The 12,910-nt window shown below is 39.5% G+C and overlaps 1 protein-coding gene across 9 annotated transcripts in view; it reads left to right on the top strand.

The window, feature by feature from the left end:
• APBB2 (amyloid beta precursor protein binding family B member 2) overlaps positions 1-12,910 on the top strand; it is a 383,377-nt gene that overhangs the window by 67,156 nt on the left and 303,311 nt on the right. For all 9 annotated transcript variants that reach the window (XM_042936518.1, XM_042936521.1, XM_042936515.1 and 6 more), the window contains exon 2: positions 12,239-12,394. The gene's annotated coding sequence lies outside the window, so the exon portion shown is untranslated. The remainder of the gene's footprint in view (positions 1-12,238; positions 12,395-12,910) is intronic.

Consider the following 12,910-nt stretch of genomic DNA (forward strand, 5'->3'; position numbering starts at 1 on the left):
CACAGAGTTGTGGTTGGTGGCAAAACTGGATAGAAACAGGTTCTGATCTGTGCCCATCAGCTGTGTGACTCTAGGTAAGCCCTTTCAACATTCTGTCCAGTAGCAGATGGCATGGGTATGTGGTGACTTCCCTTCTGGTTCTGATTGAGTCGGACCTTGTGGAAAGAGAAATAAAAGATGTTGACAGATAGGCCAGTATGCTGGAGAGGGAAAGTTTTGTATCGGTAGAAGGGACTTTTAAAATGAAATACATGATGGCCGAAGGAAATACAGTCCATCAGTCCATAAAGAATAAGAATATTGAAGTTAAAAAGAAATGATTGGGAGTTTCTTGTACTCATTCAGAACAACAGTGCAGTACTTACCCAGATTCCCGGTTACTGAAGCCCAACCAGGAAATGGACTTCCTTAAGGCAAGGACTGCCCTTTGTTTGACACATTTCATTTGCTGTACTGTTGCCAGGTACGTTTGTGCCATTTTATAGATTTAGGTAGAAGTGGGTGATGGTAGGATCTGGGGAGAGCATACGTCTTACATATTAGAAACTGCCACTATTCGAGGAAAGAAACAAAGCATCCTGCTTTAAGAGATTCATCCGTCTTAAGCTAATTCAAACAACTGGAGAATTGAGGAGAAATTGGAGTTTAGTAAATGATTTCTTGCTTGTGCTGTTGTATTCCATTTCTGTCTGTTGAGTTATGGAGAGAAGGATGGATATCAAAGGTGGCAAAGTATATAAAGACCAGTGTTCCTTAAATCTCAATAACTTATGGGCCTCTTTATTTAAAGGAAAAAATTTCTTACAAATCCCCAGTACTAACATAAATATTTTTATTATGAAGTAGCTTAAATATGCTCAAACATAAAACTAGGTATAAACTCCTTATGCTTCAGCTCTTATATAACTATTAAACAATGACAAATTTATAGAGTAAATTCAACAAAGCCACAAAACCAATAAAATTCAAATTAACATTAATTTGTCATGACAGATAATTTTGTTTGATAATTTTGACAGATAATTTTGTTTAAACCTCTCTTTGGAAATGTGATTATGGTTCTAACACCAAAGTTTTAGTTCTTTTGAGATCTGTGTGTAACTCAGTTTTCCTTCCACCTCCCTGTATTCAAAACTTCAAAAGCACCTTCTTTTGGCAGGAATGCATGATTTGGTTGTTTAATTTAGTTTTATTTATTTTTCTTACTTGTCCTTGATGATTAAAATTATACTACCAGATGCCATGCCAATCAAAAACATGAATGCAAACTCACTTTTGATCAAGCAAGAAGGTGGGATTTGGTACCTTGTTGCACATGGGATAGGTGGAGGGAGGAGAGGGGCCATTGGTACCTGCTATATTGGGTTTCTGATTTGGATGAGTTTGAATGGTGCCATTGAGCAAAATGTAGAACAAAGGAGGAAAAGTAGGTTTTGAGGGAAGATGATTAGTAGGGGACTTAGGTTTCCAGCAGTATAGTGGATTGGATACTCTGACATGCTTCCCCACTGTAATCTGGATAAAACATTTTTTAATGTACTTCTGGGATCACAGGAGCTAAAACATCTCCAAAATCTCCTACCTCGATTAGATCAACCATCATCTAAGGGTAAATTAAACCAAAGCTGAGAGCTTTGTATATAAACAAACACAAAAGATAGGTTGCCACAAGGGCAAATGATGATATCTCCACTGTGTTTGGAGACTGAGCCTTGGGTCAGTGGCAAGGTGGACGAGCCTGCCTTTTGCTAGGACCTATAAAAAACCCCAAGGTGGCCCAGGTAGGTAGCGCCCGTTGGCTTTTGGGGGAAGCAAATGCAAGTCCTTTTTGGAGGAAGGCATTCCCTTCTTTGGACCTTATGGTTCTCCTAAGATCAACCAAATATGAATTCAGAAAAAAAGATCTCTAATTCTTCTAGAAAACAAACCACCAAGAGTGAGAGTCACCAGAAACAAAAAACAATAAATTTAGAATCCTGAGCACTTTACGTATGAAAATGATCTGATGCAGAATATAAAATAACTATGTTTGAAATGCCTTAAGAAATAAAATAGTTACTCACAAATCAGTACAGAGAGCGTGAGATAAAAATTGACCAGGCATATTATGTAGCCATAAAAAGAAGGAAAGCTTGCCATTTGTGACAACTTGGATGGGCCTTGAGGGCTTTATGTTAAGGGAAAAAGTAAGAGAAAGACAAATCCTGTATGATCTCACTTATATGTGGAATTAAAAAAAACCCCAAACTCCTAGAAACAGAGAACAGGTTGGTGGTTGCTTGAGGAGAGGAGTGGGGAAATGGTGAAAGTGGTCCAGGTACAGACTTTTAGTTATAAGTTCAGGGATATAATATGCAGCATAGTGACTACAGTTAACAATACTGTATTTTATATTTGAAAGTTACTAAGAGAGTAGGTCTTAAAAGTTCTCATCAGAAGAAAACAAATTGATAACTATGTGAGGTAACTGATGTTAATTAAACTCATTGTAGTAATTATTTTGCAACATATACAAATGGTAGATCTTAAGCACCTTAAACAGATATGGTGTTATGTGTCAATTATATCTCAATAAAATGGGTGCGGGGGTGAAGAGTGGGTACAAGGGCAACATAAATCTAGGTGTTTTTGTTGTTGCTGAAAAAAAAATTGACTAGGCTGACTTTGAAAAATACAAACAAAAACAGCACCTAAAGAAAAAGTTGTAACTGTTAAAATAATTCAATAATTAGAAATAGCTGAAGGGGTAATTAATGAACTAGAAAAGAAGATTTGAAAGAATCGGGATGTAACATAGAAATGAGAAGAAAAACATGAAAGTGTAGTTGAAAGGTAGAAAGACTGTAATGAGATATGTTCAGAGCCCCAGAAAGATAATAACAAATGGAGGGACATTATATTTGAAGAGCTAGTATATAATTTTTAGAGTTTATGAAGGACATAAATGAGCAGTGTTCCTTAAATTCAAGTAACTTATGGACAGATGAGGGGAGCACAACATAAACTAATAAAAAGAAATCCATGTCTCCATATAGGAACACTTCAGTACACCAAAATAAAGATGATCTTAAGAACATACCAGGAGAAAAGGGTAATTGTTCATCAAGGGAATAATGAGCTGACAGCTGACTTCTCAACAGCAATAATGGGGAATGGAAAAATATCTACAAAATACTAAAAGAAAAATACTGTTTGATTGTATACCAGCAGAACTGTCATTCAGGAAAAAGGCAAAATGTGCTTTCCAAAAATCTAAATTGTTTTTAATGTTTTATTTTATTTTTGAGAGAGAGATCGGGGGAGAGGAGGAGGGAGGGAGGGAGGGAGGGGCAGAGAGAGGGAGACACAGAATCTGAAGCAGGATCCAGGCTCCGAGCCCGACGCGGGGCTTGAATTCACCAACCGTGAGATCATGACCTGAGCCAAAGTTGGACACTTAACCGACTGAGCTACTCAGGTATCCCTGCTTTCCAAAAATCTAAAACTTGCCATGACAGACTTTTATTAAGATACTTCTTAATGGATATACTTCAGGAAGAAGAACGTGATTCTAGGAGGAAGGGCTGAGATGCAAAAAGGAATGGTAAAGAAATTGATAAACATATAGGTAAATCTCATTAAAATTAAATAAAATTAAAAGTTTTTTAATTTAAAATTTATCTTTTAAGTAGGCTCCACACCCAGCGTGGGGCTTGAACTTATGACCGTGAAATCAAGAGTTGGATGCTCTACCCTCTGAGCCACTCAGGTGCCCCTAATTTAAATATTTTTAATTTAAAAATTAAAAATTTTCTTCAGTCATACTAGCCACATTTCAAGGCACATGTGGTTAGTGGCTACTGTATTGAATTAACACAGATATGGAACATTTCCGTCATTGAACAAAGTTCTGGTGAACAGCACTGTTGTAGAACAATGGAAGGGAAATACATTAAGATAATTTCTGCAATTCATTTTAAGATGCCATTGTTTTAAGAGTCACCATTATATAGTACATGTAAAAAATTTTAGGAAACACATTGCCAACTTTTTTAAAGATTCTATCTTATTTTTTAAAAAGTTTTTAATGTTTATTTTATTTCTGAGAGAGAGAGAGAGTGTGTGTGAGCAGAAAGAAAGAGAGAGAGAATCTGAAGCAGATTCCAGGCTCTGAGCTGTCAGCACAGAGCCCATCATGGAGCTCGAACCCACGAACCGTGAGATCATGACCTGAGCCAAAATCGGGTGCTTAACTGACTGAGTCACCCAGGTGCCCCTAAGATTTTATTTTTAAGTAATCTCTGTATCCAGCTTGGGGCTCAAACTTACAGCCCTGAGATCAAGAGTTGCATGCTCTGCTGACTAAGCCACCAGGCACCCCTGTTGCCAAAAACTTTTTAAGCTGCCATTTTTATAAGACACATCTCAATATCACCTGTGTGAAAATGTGAAGAAATGTGCCTCTTGGGATGGATGCCATTAGGGGTTAGAGCATTAATGGCATGGACATCCAGGAGTTGTGATCCAAGTAGGTTGGACATAGATGGACATAGATCTGGCCTGGAGACAAAGCATGGTGCGTATTTGGCACATAGAGTAGGTCTCAGTGAATGTCTGGTGAGTGAATGGGTGATGTACTGATGGCTGTGTGGGAGTTATCAGGATACTCCGTAGTCGGGCCTGGGAATGTGGTTGAAGTCACCAAAAGATTTATATGAAGTATGAGGAGAGTCAGGATGAAGCCTTGATGAACACGATTGGTATTCTAGTGGTCATGTAGAAAGGAGCCTACGAAGGAGCCTGAGAAAGAGACCTCAGAGGTGGGGAAGAACCAGGAAGACTTGGGGCAACCTGAGACTAAAGGGTGAGGAGGTGAGATGTTGTGTAGACTCTGCCAGGATAAGGCCTATGCATTCCTGAGGTAAGTGTCAGCCTGCTATATGTGATAAGGGAAGCATTGGAAATTACAAAGGCATCAATAATTATTTCTGCCAGGGCCTCTGAGAAGACTTCATGAAGGAGGTAATATCTGGGCGGGGCTTCAAAGGACAAACACTTGGCACGTCTGAGTGGTATGGCGGGGCAGTCTGGGCGGATGGAGTAACACTAACAAAAGCCTGAAATTGTGAAAACGTGTGAAGCCCTTGGCAGTAATTCCTAATGAGCCGGACTTCACTGCGTCCAGCTTCTTTCTAGGTAAAGGTCTCGTGTTGATGAAGGAGCATCCATTCTCTAAGATCAGAAGCACACCTTTTGCTAATCTTTGGTCGGATCGGAAGGTAACTAAAATAACTGCAGACCTGACCAGATACTTCCCAATGCTCTAAATAGACTACTTTATACATGATTTTCAGAACATAATCTTAATACAGAATTTATTACTAAATTTTGAGATTTAAGTTCTGTGTGCAAAACTAATGCCTGTGTTGTATTGCAAATTACGTAATCATATGACAGACATCCTTAGACTACAGAGTGGAAAAGAGACTTAGCTTGTTCCAGTTAACCAGGTGCTAAGAAAATATGGGGCAGATAAGACTTGGGTAAAAAAATCCCGGGTCTTTGATTTAAAAGCTAGGTAAGGGGCGCCTGGGTGGTGCAGTCGGTTAAGCGTTCGACTTCAGCCAGGTCATGACCTCGCGGTCCGTGAGTTCGAGCCCCGCGTCAGGCTCTGGGCTGATGGCTCGGAGCCTGGAGCCTGTTTCCGATTCTGTGTCTCCCTCTCTCTCTGCCCCTCCCCCGTTCATGCTCTGTCTCTCTCTGTCCCAAAAATAAATAAAAAACGTTGAAAAAAAAATAAAAAAAAAAAAATAAATAAAAGCTAGGTAACATCCGTCAAGTGACTGGACTTCTTTATGACTCAAATTGCCCATTTAAAAATAGGCGTAATAATAGTTCTTACTTCAGGATGGACGTGAGGATTAATGGAAAGCACTTAGCAAAAAGTTTCCCATTATCATGAAAAAAATATTTTGATACTTTCTTCTGTAAGAAAATCTAGTAAAACCAGTGGTTCCCAATCATGGCTGTGCATCAAAGCATCATGTCGAGATAGTTAAAAAACGAAGACTTCCCAGACTCTACCCCAGACCTGGTATGTGTGTCGTAGGAACTGGGCTTTGGACTTTGTATTTTTTTGTAGGAACTCCAGGGTTAGGAAGTCTTCTGTGGAGTTGAGTATCATTTTGGTCACTTTTCCTTGGATACTTTTTTCCTTGCTCTACAATGTTTTGAACATTGGCTCTTAGTGTTTGCTGAGTATGTGAGCTTTCAGGTTATTAATCCTGGTCACTGTGTGGCTCTTTACTCCATACCTTCTTTTGTCTTTCTTCCTCTTTTCTCACCCCCTTCTCCTCCATCCCATGCTGAATTTTTAGACAGTTGTGTTGACAGTGTCCTGGACAGCCTAGTTCTCAGGCCCTTTTTATTTATTTTTGTAATAAAACAGATTTAAAAAAGCAACTTTTCTAAGGCAGACATTTGGCATGTTAAAATGGAACTTCAGTTTAGTTTCTAAAATAAACAATTCAGCTTTTTTTAAAAATTCTTTAAAATATGAGTGCTCCAGGAAATGCTTCTAAAATAACTGATATTCCCCTTGTTAACACTGGGGTTGTTATTGGCTGGATTCCAGCGTGTGTTCTTTTTCCTTGGTAGGGGGCAGGGGGCCAGTGTGGAGAGAGTGCTCTACTCCATGCCAACACACAAATTGTAGTGCCACAAACCTAAGAGTGTGGTTCATATGCTCGCAGTAGTTATCTGGTATATTGTAAAATGTGGTCTGGAGATTAAGAAGTAAAATTTTTAGGGGCCCCTGGGTGGCTCAGTCAGTTAAACGTCTGCCTCTTGATTTTGACTCAGGTCATGATCTCACAGTTTGTCGGATTGAGCCCCGCTTTGGGCTCTGCGCAGACAGTGTGGAACCTGCTTGGGATTCTCTCTCTCTCTGTCTCTCTCTCTCTCTCTCTCTCTCTCTCTCTCTCCCCCTCCCCCCCTCCTTCTCCCTCTCTCTCTCTCTCCCCCACTCCCTCTCTGTCCCCCACTCCCTCTCTGTCCCTCCCCTGCTTGTATGCATACTCTCTCTCTCAAAATGAACTTAAACATTTTTTTAAAAAGAAGTAAAATTTATTCTAATTGGATCAGTTAGAATATTCCTTTTAACTTTTGTGTGTAGGTATTTTGGTTAAAAGAATCCCCGTATTGCAGCCTTGCTGCTTATTACTCTATCTAGTTCATATATTGTGCATTTCATGTGGATGAGAAATGACTAAAACGTCAGGTTTATCAGGGCGGAAATTATGGTCCCCGGCACTTAGAGTAGTGCCTGGCACGTAGTGTTGGAGAAGTATATATAAATGAATGAGCTAACAATTAGACAACCAAACTAAAAGCCACGTCTACCACTTTTCACTGAGAAACATTCTCAAGGACTCTTAAAGGTAACAATACCTGATATTGGTCTGGTATCTGGATCGGAGGCTGCCTGCGTGTTCCCATAGCTCCCTGTGCCTCACGCAAATCACACTGCATTCCTCAACCTAAGTCCTTGCAGGAAGGGACTGGGTCTGTTCATGGTTGTGTCCTCAGTGCCTTATCTGGCAGCATTGCAGTTTCTTAGTAAATATTTGTTGAATGAACATATAGAGCTAAAGTTTCCATACTGTGTTCATATTTGGTTTTATCAGTTGGCAGCCCCATGAAGTTGGCTGATGGTATCACACCAGTTTTACAAATGATGTAACAAAGGTTAAAGAGCATACATTAGTTATCCCAGAAAGCCTCAGGTCATTCTAGGACTGCAAGCTCTAAATCTGCCTGTGTCTTCATCCCTTGTTCTTTCCAGAACAGCCTTTAAAATATTAGTAAGCTCTGGGTGTTGTATGTAAGCGATGAATCATGGGAATCTACTCCCAAAGCCAAGAGCACATTGTATATACTGTATGTTAGCTAACTTGACAATAAGTCATATTTAAAAAATAAAGAAATAACTGATATTCTAAAAAAAATAAATAAAATATAGTTAATTTTTTTTAAGAAAAGCACTAAAATTAGGAATAAAATGAGTTTAGCATGGGTGAGATAAACTTTACTTTGTTTTTGGTTTTAAGTTGCCACCCAGAACAGGAACAGTTTAATTTAAACTGAATGATCAGTTTTAATAAATCAGTCTATTATTTAAAAGCAAACAAACAAAAACCATTAGTGAACATAAATTCCCCCTCCGTGCCCCCTCCAGTTGAAACCTCTACTTGAGAGCCAGAGATGGGAAGTTACCATATGAAACCTTTTCCAAATAGTGCCATGTCTTCCTCATCAGCTACAGTCTTTGTTGGTGCCAGTTTGGGTGATTCATAATAGATCCTTTTCAGTTGCCTGTGATGGGTACCTATGATACGTCCTTTTTGAAACAAATTAAAAATAAAACAATTTTAAGACTATACTTTTTCCTGCCAAACATTTTAAGATGTAAATTTATCAATACTGTAAATATGTTTTTGAAAATCAGATTTCCAAAGTGGTGAAAGGCATGTTCTCCAGTGTATTTTAGCCTGGTCTTCCTGGTCATTTTGATATAGAAATTTCTGAAGTGTTGAATTGGCTTGGCTGGTATTTCTGGACTCAGGCTCGAGAAGGAGAACCCTTCCCTGTGATATTAGAATAGGAACAATAAAATGCCGGCCAAACATCTAAGATTCTCAAATGGTGGCAAGCATCTGGGTGCACGTTTCGCCAAAGGCATCCACTGAAGTAAAGACCACACAACACCCAGCCAGGGTTCCAAGAAAGCCTTTTAAAATCTGTGAGTCTGATCTAATTTCTGTTTCATCTCTATTAAGAAAGATAACTTGATGGCTCCAGCAAGATTTCATCCAGTTTGATCAGTAGGTCAGAGTTCGTTCTCCCAGCCGGATAAATTTGAACTTACCATCATCGCCTTACAAATAACTTTAAAGAGTTACTTGAACAATACCACAGAGCTTTGATTTCATTGTGAAATGGCAACAAGAATCCAGTTCCCTTTGCCCGCTGTGGACATTGACCTTTAGTATTAGAACAGAGGCATCAAGGGGGAATAAATAAACTGCCAATGTTGTGTTTCCTCTAGGATCCAGCCATGAAAATATATGGCAGGGACTTGAGGAGCAGTTTTGGGTGGAAAAAAATGCATTTTCTTTTTTAGTCGGGTGCCTGGCTTCTCAAATGAGGCGGGACAAGCTATTGTGTTTGTGCTGGCTCTTACAAAGCGAGATCACATCATCCCTCGATGCGGCTTTTTTTTTTTTTTTTTTTTTTTTTATTAGCAGCTTCACAGCCCATGGCTTTGTTGTCCTGCTGCACAGTAGGACAGGCTGACGAGCAGTGAGCTCAATAAAGGCTTTTCAGGGAGCGTTTCTGAGTTTGTCATTGCCATCTGTCCTCTTCTCTCCCCTTGCTTTTCAGGCTATTCACATTTTGTGCAAATCTTGGGTTTCTGATTGGTGTGGCGGGGACACTGTAGGTGGATGCTAAGAAAGAAGTGGAGGTGAGCAGTATTTCAAATAAATAACTTAGAAGCAAAGAGAAAAATCTTGCTCGCTCTCTGAGGTTGTATCAGACATAAGAGAGGAAGTATTAGGATTATTTCATTTTATTTTACGTTAGTTCTCAGGGACTGTTGTTAATTTTTGAAACCACTAATGCCTCTCCCCTAAGAGTTGGGTCATTTTGGCAGGAAGAGGCCAGGACCTGATGCCATAAATCACTTGTTTGCAGCTACTGGGGTGAGCATGCATCTTTCTTCTCTCTTGCAGGTGGCTCATTGCAAGTGTAGTTTTAGCTTGGTGAAAACCCTTTGTCCTGCTTTGATTGCTGGGTATGTGCTGTTGTCAACAGGGCAAATGCTAGGACCAGAAAGCTTTCGGTGTGATAGGCAGTTTCTGTTCTGGACACCTGCCGCCCGAGCACACTGCAGCCATTGTTCCTCTGCTTGAACGTGTTCTGGGCAGAGCCACCACGTCTTTTTTAGCCTGCAGTTGAGTCTTTTTTTTTTTTTTTTTCCCTGCATGCATTTCATTTTTGGTGGAACAAATGTCTGTCTTATTCTCCTGGTTTTGCTGGTATGAATTTAACATGTGCGTGTGTTTCATACAAACTTGCATTTGGAGGAGTGTGTGCTGAGACGTTGTAGTGGTGGAAAGAGTGCTGGGTCAGAGTGGAGACAGGTGATCTGGACTTTGATCCCTGATCCTCTCATCCCTGCTGCGTGGCCTCAGTAAAGATATTTGAACTCTCTGGGCATCTCACTGTCTTCATTTGTAACCTCAGGGAGTTTGGGGGTTCTTGGAATGATGGATTACCAACTCTTCCAGTGTTAAGATTCCACCACTGTGTTTTGTGTGTTCTGGGATGCTAAAGAGTGTCAAAAATGGAGGGCGTCAAGTGCTCACTAGGGCCGGGCCCCTGTGAGACTGTGTAACACCCGGAGGCACTCTTTTTAATTAAGCAAAAATTAGATGACATGGCAGTGACAGAGATGATTGGATGAATTAACTAAAGGAGGGAAATAACTATGGTCTTGTCTCCTTGTGGTAAGTTTGCAGAAAACAAACACAAACTTTTTATTTCTAGAAAAGTAGTGTTAATCAGTTCTGACAGTGTTATTGGACATTTGGGTTTGGAACTTCTAAATTAAGAATTGTTGAGTTCAGATAAATGAAGACTTCTTAATTTATTAGCTCTTATTGATGAGATAAGAGGAAACCCACAGATCGGGCTGATGTAGGATAGACATCCAATTCCTGATTTGTATTCTCATACTGTTTAATAAAAATCTTCTTTAAAAGTATTCTAATTCTACAAGTAATCCATATAAGTTGTAGAAAATTTGGAAAACACCAAGGAAAGACAAATGGCTTCTAATTCCATGACCCAGAAATAGCTCTTTTTTCATACTTTGGTGTCTTTAAAATATACATACTCAGTTTGTAGAATAAAATTGGGATCATACCATATATATATATATATATATATATATATATATATATATATATATATATATATATATATATATATATATATAACTTTCCTGTATTCCTTTTGAGATGATTTTTGGGACTGAGTTTTCAAATGAAGGTACAGATTAATGTAATATTATGCGTGGCACACTTGTGACAGGGTCTGTTTTGACTTACAGAAATAGAATTGTAGACCCAGTATCTGAAAATAACACTTGTCCTGTTCCCTCTCGAACAGGCTTTCAATGTTTAGCGTTTATAGATGTTGTCATAGCTAATACTATAATTAACAAATGAGGACTTCTTAATTTATTAGTTCTTAGTTGTTCACTAATTGCTTTTGTAAGTTTCCCTCATTTTAGTTTTCCGTGCCAGAATTGTTAACTTGCAGTACCAGTGAGCAGAAGTTATTTTAGCACTGTCTTTCTGGATGCCTTGATTCCTCAAGCTGAAGCATGGTAGCTAGTGTGGGCCAGGCCACAGGTTTGGCATGAAGGAGGAGAGTTAAGAGATTCCTTTTGCCCGAATATATTATACATTTGATAATATTTATAACTCACTTGTTGAATATTGGTTTCATATATCATTTTTCTCTATTAGGAAATGAAAGATGATTAGTTTCCCCTTTGGATTATTTAGCCTATAAAATTTTCTGTTACAGCATTCACTTTGCATTGAAAATGCATTTTAAATCCTGAACCACACTGGGATTCTTTATGACCTTCCCCTAATGTGTCTTTTGGTGTGGTGCCCTTTGAAGTCCCGAAATGTTTTTCTATTTGATTGAGATTAAATCTGGGTTTCATTTTACTTTTTAAAACATATTGAGCAAGTTAATTTTCTGTTCGAGTTCCTAAGGGGAATGATTCTAGCCCTCTGTGTCCCAAGAATTCAGACTGAGTCTTGCCAGAACATTCCTGTGGTTTTCCACAGGGCAGATCACTGTGTTCATGAAATTTTAGTTGTAGCTTGTGTTTTCTGTGGTTAATTAAAACATCTGGCTTTTGAATTTTCCACAAACAGAGTATAATCGTTTGGCCGAACCTTCTCAATAATGGTTAAATACCTTAGTCCTCCTTTAGGATAGCCCACACTTGTCTTTAGGACACCTCATAAGCTGTTGTCTCTGTTCCTTAATGATTTTAAACAATTGGAAAACATTTGGGGTTATCCTGCCAAACATAAACTCTTGAGAGAGAGAGAGAGTGTGTGTGTGTGTTTGTGAATATGAATCCCTCCAATGGCTTCTGGCTTTCCCCCTCCAGGTCGGAGCTGCTGTGGGTGAGCTGCTGTGGTCTGTAGCCAAGCATGCTGTGGTCGGATCTGCCCAGCCGTGGAACAGAAACATTTGCTGGATGGAAAATCCATAAAAGAAAGCTCCTGTGAAAGCCGGAGACAGACAGTAACTTAAGCAAAATCAGGTTAGTATAAGATAAGAGAGCCTGGATGAAATGGATCGGGTCAACTAGGGAAAAGCCATTTTGTTTATGCCATAAAGTGCTTCTGAAACTGCCCCAAATAGTCATTCCCAGTTATTCGAGAGACTCCTAGCATTGTACAAATGGAAGATAGATCTGATCCTGACGTATTTACATGTACAGTGTATCATTGTCTTCCTCCCCGCCTCCTCTGTCCCATCGTCTTGCTGGTCGTCCTCTCCTCTCTCAGGGAACGTCCTCAGCGCACACATGTAAGAAGCCACAGCCAGAGGCCGCACAGAACAACCATAGCGATCTTGGTTTTATTTTGGAGAGAAACCGTGTCCTCGAGAAAGCATGGGCTTGCACTGGTGTTTTCAGACTCGCCCTCATTTGTGTTCTCACACTGGGAAGGGGGCATCATGGAAACCTGCCGTTTCTGTTGGGGTGCTGCTTGCCCTGGTTTGCTTGGCAAGATTTTACTTTTATCTCCCCCTGGACAAAAGCTAGCAACATGTT

This window comes from Panthera leo, chromosome B1 (assembly GCF_018350215.1).
Source record: "Panthera leo isolate Ple1 chromosome B1, P.leo_Ple1_pat1.1, whole genome shotgun sequence".
Classification (NCBI taxonomy): Eukaryota; Metazoa; Chordata; class Mammalia; order Carnivora; family Felidae; genus Panthera; species Panthera leo.